Below are 5,403 nucleotides of genomic sequence, written 5' to 3'. Positions count from 1 at the left end.
GACTACATTCAAAACACCTTCTTGCAAATCTCTCTTCATCAAATTTTGGATACCAATACACCACTTTCTCACTTAGGAGAAACAAACAAGATATCACAATAGTATATAGTATGCACAAGACCATTCGAAAAAAATTCCTTCACCACCATGCTTCTAATCCTCATCTTAACACCTCTAATTCTCATCTCATTGCATCTAATACTTATATTAATATCATCATGATATCATCTCCAAGAACATCAACATCATTGCTATTTAGCAACATCATCACAACATATTGAGTGTAGACATCAACACTAAGAAGGTGGACATCCACAACAAGGAACCTCTTCATCATTGATCATAAGTTGCAACATATCAACAACAATAGACTGCAACACCACTCTTTAGCAACATGTACTATCATCAACAAAGGGTTCACCAATACACAATATCATAATCAATTTCCAATATCCTCCTCAACACTAAGCCAATAATATCTCTACAACCTAATAATCACAACACTGAGTATGACATGACATAATCAAGCTCATCAACACACGAACTGAGGGTTGACAACAATGACAACACCAACTCATCAACGACAACAACTGCCAACAATCTCCTCCTTTGTCATTCATGACAACACTCACACAAATCAATATATTTTATCCCCCTTTGACATTAAGGACGAAGTTCAGGTCATTCACCAAACTTTGCACCTACATTTTCTTCTTTCTCATTGTCAGCAATGTCTAACAACTCCTTGCTCTCCCTAAGAGAAGCGACCAGAAAACATCCTACTCCCCCTAAGGAGTAGACATCATCATTCTAGGAGGCAAATGATTATACTTTAATCTCCCACTAGACAGATGCACCAACATATGTTTCTAGTTTGAAGGAGGAGAAATAATTCCTATCTTTTGCTTGAGATATCCAAATGTGTCCTTTGAAAGTGCCTTTTGAAAATATTTGCGATCTAATCCTTTGTGGGACATACTCCAGTCTAATCCAGGGTTTACTTTAGTGGTGAATATTCACCAATAGCGAATATTTCATGTCGGTGACCTAGAAAATTGTGAATATATTGTACCGATCAGGGGTGGCCATGTCGTCCAAACTTTATAAATATTCATCAAATGCATGGCCCAATCACCCACTATTTTATGTAATTAATTGTATCTCTATCAATATTTTTCCAATAGAATCTACGTTTTCCACACAATAAATTCAATATTTTTGCCTACACTTTCCAAGGTCGTCTTAATAGATGGCCATAATTCGCCAATAGCCATATAAAGATTTATTGACCGAGAGGACCCAATTTGCTTGGCATTTTGCGGAAGCATATCTCAATTGACCCCAATTTTCACCAACTCTATTATAATTGCCAATTAATTGGACAAGCCATAATCGCCTCAAAAATTACATAAGACGTGTTATGGTTAAGTGTGATTTGCCAAATATATGTATACCATATATAATTCCCGCCAAATTCACCAAATAAGGATTGGTATATAAATACAGTCAAAGATCAAATTTATCTCTACACAATTTGGTCAGTTTTGGACTCTCAATTCAGATCACTAGCGAAGTTTCAGACCAGGAACAACCATTGCTACTGACTGCATTGGCGATTGCTAATGACCTAAAGGTAAGTGATCATATTTTTGAAGTGTTATAATATTATCCTGAATTCATCTCTATATGTTGGTACTATTGAGTTCATTCTTATTTAGTTAGTGGTCACCCGAGAGACCTCAGACATCTAGATTGTAGGCCATAGGGCCAATGAATCATATAGTCTATTATTACTTCTTCAACAAGTTGATATTTTTTGCAGCCTTTATTTCGTTGGAGATGTCAAACAAGAAGAAGGGTAGGAATCCTGAATGTGAGGAAGGCCAAGAGAGGCCAACAAAACGCAGAACGTTGTCTTCATACTTTGGTATTGGCAAAGATTGTGGTAAAAATCAAGAAGGTACATCATCACAAGTACAAGTACAAGATTCACAACCTACACCGCATATTGAACAAGGCGGAGAACCTGATATCTCAGATCACGATGAACTTGAAGAAGATTTTCTAGTAGACACCCAAGGTATCTAAAATGATATAATCGACTTGGGTGATAATGTCACATATGATAATGCACGGAAGGGGAAAAGAAAACCCAAATCAAAAAAAGATCAACCCAAATCAAAAAAGAATCAAGAGTGGGATATGTCAGTGAGGAATTTTCAAATTGCTTGGACGTCAAAGTATCCATTCATTGAACCAGTGGAGAATCCAATTGAAGGCAAGCCTCCAATAGAATGCAAGTGTAATATTTTCGCTTGGAAACATAAAAAGGAAAAGAGGTTGCAGCTAAAAATTGACACCATAGAAAAACATATGGGTAAAGTTTACAAAAAACAAATGATAGATGGAGGTGAAAAATTAGTGATAAGATGGAAAACAAAGGAGGAATGCAAGCATGTGAGGAATCCTGCTAAAGTTAAAGGTTCTATTGAATCTATTCTTGGAAAAGCAATACAAATAGAACAACTGGGAAAAGTTGTTAAGTGTTGTTTTTTATATTTTGAGCAGAGGGCGTGCTATGACAGACTACCCATTAATGAGTGGTTTATTACACTTTTTGAAAGTTTCTAACTATCCTAATAGCCACTGGTCAGTAAACAGTGGATGAAAATGGGAAAGTTGTCTTACTGAGGTTGAAAAACAATATGTAAAGGAAAAAATAAGGAGTCAAACTTTGTTGTGTTGTCTTTAGACAAAGTTACGACTGTAGATAATATTTCGTGGGTATGCATGCATGTTTATATTATACAGAATCATGCCCTCCAACCTCATCTACTATTTGTTGCTAAAATAAAGGATAGTGCGACGATGGAAAATTTATTTCAACTAGTAAAGAGTTGTTTAATTAAATATTGAGGTGTCGTGTGTGTGAAGTAGGGTATCTGCAGCTACAACACAAACACTCAATAGATCATTACAAGCATGGTTAGCAAATTGAAACCAAATGAAAGATAAACCATGACAAAGTGACCTATCGCCTCCTAAGAGATGCGATTGTGGATTTGCTCTCAGATCTAGATGAGAAATCCTAGTGACTTGACTACACCAAAACAAAGGATTTAAAATGATATGACGCGCAAGATGGATGAATGCATGATTAAGCTAGATTGATCCAAGAAGCTAATTATACTAATGATATGTGTTGCTTATGCTAAATGATAAATGCAATTAATCTAGATGAGAGATTGATTATACTATATGATAAAATAATTATACTAGAGTATGATCAAATTAAGCTAGATCCAAGATGCAATACATGATAACAATGCTTAAAATAGAATGCTAGAGATAATATACCTATAATAACAATTCTTGAGATAATATGAGATGGGATATGATCTACCTATAATAACAATGCTTAAATGATATGAGATGAGATCTTTTGTGCAACAAAATGGGGGATATTTATAGGATTTCCAAGGCTAGGGGTGAGGTGGCAAGAATCAATGGTCAAGATTGAGTCTGAAGATATCAAGGGTCAAATTGGAGGAGGTTTGAGGGAGGGACACTTGTCATCTCTATGGTGACAAGTGTCAAGGAATCTTGCTCATAAGAGTGCAAGTGTCCAAGGGAGGATACATGTGGCATAAATTCGATGTGTCTCAAGAGGAGAATATCCAACCCATAGGAAGTTAGGATAAGGAGGTTAGTATGTGCAAGATAGGATAGGGTTAGTTAAACCCAGGATTAGGTGGAATGGGCTAGGTTAAGGGTGGTTAGGTTAGGTGGTTAGAAGTTAGGAGCCATGTGGAGAATTTGAATTTAAAAATTCAAATAATCCAAGATTAGGTGGAATGGGTTAGGTTAGGTGGTTAGAAGTTAGGAGCCATGTAGAGAATTTGAATTGAAAAATTCAAATAATCGAGGATTAGGTGGAATGGGTTAGGTTAAGGGTGGTTAGGCTAGGTGGTTAGAAGATAGGAGCCATGTGGAGAATTTGAATTTAAAAATTCAAATAATAGGAAAAGGCTAATTAACTTTCAACAACTCATAAATTGGTTTGTTTTAATTAATTAGGGGATTAGAATAAATGAATTAAATGGGGGGAAGATTAATTAATTAAGATTAATTAATCAAAGGGGACTATCGAAATGAACTTATTTAATAAATCCTTAGATTTATTAATAAGAAGGTGAATGGGGGAATTTAATCAAATTGCTAACGAATTTGATTAAATTGGGAAGGGAGTTTAATTAAATAATTGCTTATTTAATTAATTATCTTCAGACCATTTTCAGGTGTATATAGGAGGTATGGATGACATGACGATTGCCAAAAAGTTGGTGTGTGTTGGAGCGAATGAAGCTTCAATAATACAAGGTCACATGAATGGTCTTTGTGCAAAGATGGAAACTTCTTGTACACCCTACATTACTGGCATTCACTGCATGACCCATAGAATGAATCGAGATTTTGGAATTGTGAGCAAGCATGCTCCAATAAAAAAAAAAAAGAGCATATAATCAGAGAGCTCTACTCACACTTCTGTCGAAGTCCCAAATGATTTATGGAATTTCAACACTTTGTTGATGGAATAACCGATGGGAACAAGCTTCTTAAAGATAATGATACCAAATGGATCTCTTTGGATGAACTAGTGCATCGAGTTTTTTCAGAATATCCATCCTTGATTGGACTATTTCACACAAATTGCAATGAATCAAAGAAACCAAAATTTCCTTACCTTCTTCAGAGGTTAAGTAATATAGAGACACTCTTAACTTTAGAAGCTCTTCTCCCATTCTAGAGGAAATGAGGAATATTATGAAAAAAGCCTCGCAAAGACTTATGTATATTGTGAAATATGCTAAGCTGCATAAGATGACATGCCTCACCCTTGATAATCTCTATGGATCTCAACCAACATTGTCTGATGAAAAATTTGCTAAGTGGTGGACACTCACAAATTTGAACAATCCTGATAACTTTTTACAGATCAGTGCAAATGGGGAGTTATGTGCTAGTGTACGCGGAGTTGAGATACCAATGCACTACTTTGCCACGGTCGAGCCTGAGGAACTAGAAAAGAACCCCAAGAAGCAACTAGCAAGAGTTACAAGGGAAGAGTTTAGCAAGATTGTTGAGTTTGTAACTACTTTTGTGATGAAAATTGCCTATGATCTTTCCTCACATATTAGAAGCAGATTCACTCCTGAGAAACTACTTAAAGCCATGTCTATTGTGTTTCCTCAAAATTGGAACCTCAATAGTTCAGTTGATTTTCGAACTAAGCTACTGACTTTGATAAAGCAATTTTGAAAATCCAAAGAATTCAATGGAGTAACTATAAATGGAATTTTAAATGATACTCTTTCTTAGAGAGTAATCAGCCTATTTTGCATA

The sequence above is a fragment of the Cryptomeria japonica genome, chromosome 2 (genome assembly GCF_030272615.1).
Source record: "Cryptomeria japonica chromosome 2, Sugi_1.0, whole genome shotgun sequence".
NCBI classification, from domain to species: domain Eukaryota; kingdom Viridiplantae; phylum Streptophyta; class Pinopsida; order Cupressales; family Cupressaceae; genus Cryptomeria; species Cryptomeria japonica.
Note: the sequence above shows the minus strand (reverse complement) of the source record.